The sequence below is a fragment of the Strigops habroptila genome, chromosome Z, assembly GCF_004027225.2.
Source record: "Strigops habroptila isolate Jane chromosome Z, bStrHab1.2.pri, whole genome shotgun sequence".
Lineage (NCBI taxonomy): Eukaryota > Metazoa > Chordata > Aves > Psittaciformes > Psittacidae > Strigops > Strigops habroptila.
Window position 1 is genome coordinate 101,459,052 of NC_044302.2, and position 8,849 is coordinate 101,467,900.

The following is an 8,849-nucleotide window of genomic DNA, read 5'->3' on the forward strand; positions in this document are numbered from 1 at the left end:
TCCTTGGAGCCGATGAAATGAGCTGCAAATGTTGTCCTTTCAACACAACCTCCAGGCCCTTTCCTTGCAACATTAAAGCCTGGATGGGGAAAGGCTCGCTCAAGCTCTTCTTCCCGGGGATATTTGCTTCCCCGTTGGATTTCTAAGCAAGGCAAGGCAGCGACGGAGGGGTAGGAGCATTGTTACTATAGCAATCCCCATGGTAACCTCGACAAATGCCACAAACACTCCTCTTCAGGCTCCTGGGAGATCCACCACGGAGTAAACGGCGAGGAGGGCTCTTCACCGCCAGGCTAAATGTAGCAACGCTGCGCTTGGCCTGCAGCTCACCCGCAGGAAGCGGTGCTATTCCCAACTCGGAGAGGGGGAACATCTTGAACCCCTCCGCATGGCAGCAACGAAAGGCTCTGTGCTTACCAGGGCGCAGGGGGGGTGCAAGCCGGGGGGTGCCTGTGCTCCGGGGGGGAAGCGGCCTTGTCCTGGGGTCTCCTGGCTCCTCCGCACGGGCCTTTACACAACGTCTCCGTTGTGTAACAGCTGAGGAAGCAGCACCAAGGTATTGCACTTGCCTTGGCGCCCTGCTCACATTCCTCCTCCGTCTCCTCATGGCTCTGCCCGGGGAGAAGACGCTGGAGCTCTTCCGGGCAGGAGGTGGAGGGAGGAGCGCGAAGGGTCCAGGTTTTGGCCGCAGGATGGAATCGAGGCCCTCGTGGGAAGAGGATTCGGGCTAAAAGGGAAGGAAAGCACTTAGCCTCATGTCTTCCACTCCAACCAGCGTTCCTGCTTTAGGAGAACCCCCCAGTGGATTCCATACCATCAGCATGGGTGGGATGGAGCAATGGTTTGGGGCCTTTGGGTCTCTCCAGCGCCTTCTCTTCTCCAGGCTGAAGGATCCCAACTCTCCACTGAAATCCCGGCTTTTCCAGGGTTTAGACCCACTTTGGCAGCTGTTGGGGGGGAATAACATGGGAAAACCTTTCCAACCTTCACCATTCCACGATTCTAACCTGGAGTGAACAAGTGCTTGAAGCCACACGAGGTCACCATCACCTTCCAGGTCTCCTATGAGCATCCTCAAAGGTGACCCCCCCCAAAAGAGCACCAAAATGGACTTTTCAAGCAGCATATCCCAGTTTTCCCAGTTGCACTCCAGCCTGGATGGAACAATACTGTGTTAGAGGAAGAATAAGGGCTCTAAGGACCAGAGGAAGGTGACGGGGTGAGGGCAAGGTCTTGCTTTACAGCTCTGTCGCCCAAGTGTTCCAAGAGCAAAGTGAGGAGCGAGCTGCAAGGGTCAGGCCTGGACAAGAGCCACATTCCGTGGCTCAGCATCCGTTCAGGAAGAATCCTGGCTCCCAGTGAGGCTGGAGAGTGAATATTTTTACAGCTGTTTTATTAATAAACCCCCCCCCCAACCCCCCCGCCAGCAAAATCCAGCCAGGATTTGTTGGAGCCACCTCAGGAAAAGCCAGGATGTAAATAACAGATGGATGCAGGCTATTCTTACAAGCAGGCTTGCGAGCTCTTCCCAGCTTCTTGAGCAGGGATTTAAATAGACAGCTTGGAGAGATGAGGCCAAGTGAGCAGAGGAGGGAGTGGGAATGGGAATTGATGAGCCTGGGAAGCTCCTGGAGAGCTCAGGAGCCCGCCATCCATAGGGATGCGACGGGCCCGCTAGGAGCCAAGTGCGGGCATCGCGCAGCAGGATGCACCCCCAGCTCCATGCACCCCCCTGCTCCCAGGGGGCATCCCATGGGATCCTAGCACCATCATGGAATGCTTTGGGTTGGGAAGGACCTTAGGATCATGTCGTTCCCATAGGAATACCTTCCACGAGGAGCAGGTTGCTCCAAGCCCTGTCCTCTCTGTCCCTTCACCTCTTCGGAGCAGCAGAACCCGGCAGCTCCTGGTGCCTCCCGTTCTCAGGCACAAGCTCTGGAGCTTTGGGAATAGCTGAACTTCCGCCCTTATCTCGGGATAAAGGAAGTTTCCAGGCCTCGGCCCGCAAGGAAAAGCTGGGACCCAGCAGCAGGTAACCCAGCGCTGCAGGAGCTCAGTGCTGAAAGCAGAGCTCGGGAATAAAGCCAGGGAAAACAAGGGCCAAAAGGCGCTGCGGAAGGAGCTCCTGTTGCTCCGTTGTCCCTGCAGCAGCATTCCCGGGTGAGCACATCATTCCCATGGACACTGGAAGAAGGGAATGAGGACGCAATGCTTTGTGTATTGAGCACGTAGACTCCTAAAGGAGGTTGGGAAAGACCTTGGAGATCAGCGAGTCCAACCTTTATCCCGAGGGCACCACTAACCCATGGCACTAGCAAGGGTTGTAGGAACCTGGGATCAAACATTCAGCATCCCTCTGCTTCCCATATTTGGGAATTCAGCTGGGTTCTGGCTCTCATCTTGGAAGGAGGGAGCAGAAAGCAGGTATCTCCCAAGCTTCCCAACGCCTACCAAGCTCCAAAGGGAATGAGAGGACGCTGAGGTTCCACACAGAGCTCAAGTGAAGGATGAGAGGGATGAGTTGAAGGTCCCTTCCAAGCCAATGTCGTTCCATGCTTGAGGTGTGTCTGTATGGAAAAGCCCAAGGAAATCCCATGAGGAGATCAGCCAGAGAAGCATGGAATGGGTTGGGAGGGCCCTTAAAGCTCAGCTACTTCCAATCGGGATACGTCCCACCGGAGCAGGCCGCCTTGCCCACCGCCAGCGCGGGGCAGCCCCAGCTCCTCCATGCAACCCATCCCAACGTCCCAGCACCCTCACAGGGAAGAGCTTCCCCTGATCCCACCTCCCCCTCCCCGCCGGCAGCTCAAAGGAGCAGAAGCTGGAAGAAACCCTCCAACCCCAGCACCCCGAGGAGCTCCCAACTCCGACTTACACCGAGTAGCAGCGTAACAAGCCCGAGCTGGGGACGCGGTGTCCTCCCCGGAGGACACTCGCTGCCTATCAGTGCCTTGAGGAAGCCACTTACTCCAGGGCTCTGGAGTAGGTGCACGTAAACACGAGTGGCTTTTGGCAGCCTCTTCCCGCTGGCAGGCAGCTAAATCGAGAGGTGGTGGTAGCAGGGAGCAAAGCCTCTTCCAGGGTTCCTCGTGGTGCTGGGAAGGCTTCGGAGGAGAGGAGTAAACAGGCAGCACTTTACACCACGTGTGACACGGGGGACATTTGGTGCAGCCTATTTCTAGCGCTGGCAGAGGAAGAGCTGCTCGGGAGGAGGTGGCACCTCCGGGGAGCGACAAGGCTGCAGCACCCAAAGGCTTTGGAGAGGCTTCAAGGAGGTTCTGGACCTTTGGGGTGCAGGGGTGCTGCAGCTGGATGGAGTAAGCCTGTAGCAGCGCGGTGGCGCCGATGCCCAGCACGGTGGGTGCTCCTCCACCCCACAAACGAGGTTCTGCCCATGGGATGGGGCAATCCAAGCACGGGGGGATGGAGCCCTGAGCAGAAGGACATGGGGTGGTGGATGCAGCACCTCTAAGTGGGAAGAAGACAGGCTGGGATGGTTCAGCCTGGAGAAGAGAAGCTCCAGGGAGCAGCTCCAGGGGCTCCAGGAACCCTGGAGAGGGGCTTTGGATAAGGAAATACAGGGACAGGACAAGGGGAATGGCTTTCACCTGCCAGAAGGGGGATTGAGATGGGACATTGGGATGAAGTTCTACCTGGGAGGGTGGTGGGACATGGGAATGGGTTGAATGGAGAAGCTGGGGCTGCCCCAGCCCTGGCAGTGTTGGAGCAACCTGGTGCAATGGAAGGTGTCCCTGTTGGAACTAGATGAGCTTTAAGGTCCTTTCCAGCCCAAACCATCCCTGATTCCATGGGATAACTTCAGCACCAACCATCCTGACCATCGCCAGCAGAGCTGGAGCCCACCAGGGGTGATGCCATGAGCCACTGAGGCGGGATAAAGCAGGATTCCAGGGAGGATAGGCAAAGGATGAAAGCAGGAGCAGCTCCTTTAAGGTGCTCAGCTCGCTGCTGAGTGCTCCAGACGGCCTCATCCATAAATCCAACCATTATGGTTGCGATGCCCTTTTCCGGGAAAGGCTAAAAGGAGATTTGTAGGAGCACTTAACACATGGCAATCCCTTCCTCTGGAATACAAAGCTGGCTGCTAAATGGCTCCATAAATAGCTGCCCTTTCCGAAGCCAGACCTTTCCCTTCCCTCCTTCCCGGGCGATTCGACTCCTGCCCGCTGGGAACGCACCTCTTGGGATGGGGACGTTGAGAGCTCTCCAAGCAGGTGCTTCTGGAGGCAGAGGATGGTGGTTGGGGGGTAAAGTGAAGCTGAAGGCCAAAGCAAGAGGTGCTCATGGTCCTGAGGCCCAGTTTGGCTGCTCTGTGCCACAACCACCATCCAAACCCACCACATCCACGTGTCAGAGATGCGACGTTCACCTGCAGCTTCTCTGAGACCTTTGGCAGTGATGGGGGGACTTGTCCAGCTGGTGCATCTCCTGCATGGTCACCCCTCCCCTGGCCTTGGGAGCTCCCTCCCTTCATCCCATAGGAGATACCGAATGGAGACCACCCAAAGCTCACCTTGGTGGCACTCCAAAAGGGCTGGTAGGGCAGGTTCAGATGGAGAAGTCACCTGATGTCCAAGCAGACCAATGCCACCACTTGAACTCAAGTCTTTTGTTGCACCGATGGGCTTATCTTCAGGAGCTTCTGATGGATCCATGGACATCACCAGCAGTTTCCTGGTAGGACAAGAATAAAGAGATCAGGAAGTTCATGGCTATGGGGAGACCTTCTAACAGTCTTCTGATAGCTAAAGGGGCTCCAAGAGAGCTGGAGAGGGGCTTTGGACAAGGGATGGAGGGTTGGGACAAGAGGGAATGGCTTTAACCTGACACAGAGGAGATTGAGATGGGATATTGGGAAGTTCTTCACCATGAGGGTGGTGGGACATTGGAGAAGCTGGGGCTGCCCCATCCCTGACATCCAGGTTGGATGGGGCCTGGAGCAACCTGCTCTAGTGAAGGTGTCCATGGGGGGGTTGATGTCCAAAGGGATTGGAACTGGATGAGCTTTAAGGTCCCTTCCAACCCAAAGCATTCCATGCTGGTTTCCAGACAACAGAGCTGGTATCCAGGGCAGACAGCACCACATTCCTGGTAGGATTAGTCCTCCCAGGATCTGGAGGTGGTGGCTGCTCGCAGGCCATCTGGCTGCAATATGTGTCTCATTACCTTCCACCTGGAAAGCTGAGGTCAGTGGCTGACCTTGGAGGCTCCAAGGAAAGAATTCCATGGGGAATTCTTTATGGTGCCAGGTGCTGGGGGGTCTGGGGGCACTGGGTTGTCACCTTGGCTGTGATAGGAAGCAGGACTACAGCACTAAAGGTGTTTGCTCTGCAGCCTCCACCCAGCTCCACTTGGGGAAAAGAAGGAACTTCATGGAGTAATCCATGGAATATCGCACAAACCAACCAAGCTGCACGTTGCATAAAGCAGAAGGGAAGGTCCAAAGCGGCCCGAAGCCTGGCTGCAAAGTTCCTTGCCTTGTTTTCCCCCTCTTTGGCACATTCCAACCTTGGCCAAAGCGGAGTAAATCCGTAGCACAAGGCGGGAAGAGGAGCTGCTGGGAAGAGGAGGTGGTTCCTCACCAGGAGGGTGGTGGGACATCGGGATGGGGCTGCTCCATCCCTGGCAGTGTCCAAGGCCAGCTTGGAGCAACCTTCTCTAAGGGCCCTAGGTGGAACTGGATGCTCTGCAGCTCTTTGCACCCCGCGCCATGCCCTGATGCCACGATTCCCCACGTGCCAGAGCCGCTCTCCAGGAGCTCTTTGGCAGCGTTTTCCAGCCGCACAAGGACGACGCAGCCCAAAGTGGCCTCGGGAGAGGGAACATCTCGTGGAGAACGTCGCCGTTGCCATAGCGATGGCTGAAATTAGAGGCAAGGAGGAGAGGAAGCCACCCCCCAGCCCGTAAATTCCAAGCCTTCATTGTCCTGACAACAATCTAAATGTGGCTGGAAGCGTGAGTCAGGCACCGAGGAAAAGGTTTCATTTCCATTCCCCGGGAACGCGGGCTCGGAGCTCCACCAGGATGCTCCTGCCCCACGTCTCCACCCAGCGCGGAGCTGCAGCGCGCTCGGGGCTCAGAGCAACAGCCAACAGGCCCCGTGGAAAGCAACCTTGGAGAAGGAGCTCCAAGGATGGAGCTGGATGGGCTTTAAGGTCCTCTCCACCCCAGCCCATCCCATCAGCTTTAGAAGGGCCACTCCGAAGTGCTCCCACGCTTCTGGTGGGAATGGGGTTGTGCTTCCCAAGCGGGAAGCATCTGAGCTTCAGCTGTGGAAGTGGTGGGGCAGAGCCTTGGATGTCACCTCACATCAGGGTCCTTCAACCAGAAGGAGTTGTGGGTGCAGTGATGTGTTGGGGGGACTCACATCCCATAGGATCATGGAATGGGGTTGGAAAGATCCAACTTGCTCCAAGTGTGGTTCTTTTGCTCACCATCTCCTAAGGGTCACCTGGGAGCTTGTTCCACCTGGCTTGGAATCACTTCTCCTTTGCCAAGCTGGTCGGATGCTTCAAGCCTGACCTGGACCAGGACAACCTCCAGCCTGGTGGGTCCCCGAAGGTGACAACCCGCAGCCCCACAGCTGCAGTGGGTGGCTCTACCTGTGCCAGGATGAGGTCCACCAGCTCGGACCATACGAGGTGGAGGCTGATCTTCTGTCCCTGCAGTGCTGGAGCTCCAGGGCAGCAGCTCCACAGCCACCAGGAGACCTGATGCTAAGGGTGATGCTGGTCCCAGTTCCGGCGTGGAACCAGAGCTGGGAATGTGCTGTAGCCTGCCTGGATTTCATGGAATCATGGAATGGCTTGGGAGGGACCTTAAAGCTCATCAAGTGTGAGTTTAAAGCCATTCCCAATTGTCCCACCTCTCCAGCCCTTGCCCAAAGCCCCTCTCCAGCTTGGAGAATTAGAACGAAGCCAATTCGTTATCCCATCTCATCCCAGCAAAGCTTCTATTCCTTAAGTCTGGAAGCTGCCAAGGAATTCAAGGCCTGCTTCCAGACATGAGGTCAATCCTCCAGTCTTGCTGGAGGTGACTCAGCCTTGGCCAGGCTGGGAGGAAGTTTCTCGCCCTGGCTCTGATCCTTCCTCCCTAGGAGACTCCCAGAGGATCAGGAGGACCAGCTGCATGGCTCTGGGTATCTTCTAGCCTGCTGTCAACAGGAGACGTGGGACATCAGGACTCCATCCTTGGTGCAAGTCATCACTGCAAGGGTGTGAAGGCCAGAGCATGGATCCATATGGATGAGGGTGTGAAGCTCTACCTGCTTCTACTGGGAATGGGGTTGTGCTTCCCAAGCGGGAAGCATCTGAGCTTCAGCTGTGGAAGTGGTGGGGCAGAGCCTTGGATGTCACCCCACATCAGGGTCCCTCAAGCAGAAGGAGTTGTGGGTGCAGCGATGTGTTGGGGGGACTCACACGCCATAGGATCATGGAATGGGGTGGAAAGGACCTTCGGATCATCTAGATCCAACTAGAGCAGGTTGCTCCAAGCCCAACCGTGAACACTGCCAGGGATGGGGCATTCCCAACTTCCTTGGCCAACTCATAGGAAAACCAGGTGGGAATGGGCTTCTTCATCCCATTCAGTGCTTCTAAATCAACCCCGAAGTTACTAGCGGATGACACGACTCTTAGCTACAAGGAGTAACGTTTCAAGACTTACTTTGGTTTCTCAGGACCAAAGGATCCAGCTCTTGGAGTGTCCAAGGAGATGCTCCTGCTGCTGGTGTAAGCATGGATGAGCTGCCATCCTCACAGGTGACCACCAACCGTGGCAAAGAGAGGAGCACCAACCTCTTGCAGCCTGCACCACAAACCACGTCTTGGTGTAAGCCCCCAGCTACTCCATGGCACTTAGCAAAGCTCCACCAAACCCTTGGCTCAACATCTACTGCTCCTCAGCCCCATTCACACTGGTCTCCACCTTCTCATGGTGCTTCTACTGCTGCATCGTGGCCACTCCTGCACATCCCACCCCCCAGACTCCATTTGTTATGGTCAAGCAAAGGGGCGAGGAGCTTGGGTTCTGCTTTGGCCCAAGGCAGTGTGGTTGCACATCCTAGGAGTGGAGATGCTTCACTTCAGCAACAAGGAGGATGAGGTAATACTATGCCTTTACTCATAGGATCCCAGTGGTTTGGGTTGGAAAGGACCTTAAGATCATCTAGTTCCTAGAAGTAACACGTGGGGAGCTCTCAGAGACACCAAACTATGGCTCTGTGCCCTTCCACTGGGGTTGGACACCTAAATGGGGCCTTCAGGCACCAGCTTGCTGGGTCTTGCCTCCAACAAGCAGCAAAAGAGGGGGTTCCATCACGACCTACATGAAGGTGACCACCAGGGAGGACACCTCCAAGCGGTGGCGTGCTTCCACCTCCTGCCTGAGGCAACAGAGAGCAGCTTCTCCTCCCGAAATCCAGGGAATTCGGAGAGCCAAGAGCTTTGCTGCTCGTTCCAAGCCCCAATTAGAGAGGCAATCATGAGCCAAGGCACTGGAGCCTTCTCCAAGCTCTCAAGAGCCTTTGACTGCATGATTAGTTGGCAAGGCCAAAGGCCTGGGGCCTCCTCAAGGCCATGGCCCTCGAGGTGCACCTGCCAATGGCTGGGGACTGATTGCAGGCAATCAGGGCCGGCTTCAGCCTGGAGTTGTCCCCTTTGGGGGGTGGCAGATGTTCAAGTGCTTCTCTGCTGGAGAAGAGGGGCTTGAACTTCAGCTCCAAGGCCAGGAGGAGGCAGTCAATGGGATTCTCTGCCTCCCGTGGACTTCTGGAAGAGGCTTTAGGATAAGGATGTGAACTTAGATGTGCCTTTGCTCTGCGTGATGCC

The 8,849-nt window shown here is 56.1% G+C and overlaps 1 long non-coding RNA gene across 1 annotated transcript; it reads right to left on the reverse strand.

The window, feature by feature from the left end:
• Positions 1–576: 576 nt before the first annotated feature.
• Positions 577–4,642, reverse strand: LOC115603186. The gene is made up of 3 exons (XR_003989822.1): positions 4,535–4,642; positions 815–947; positions 577–727 (listed from the first exon to the last, which is right to left on the reverse strand). It is a non-coding gene; the product is annotated as an uncharacterized LOC115603186 (long non-coding RNA).
• Positions 4,643–8,849: the final 4,207 nt, after the last annotated feature.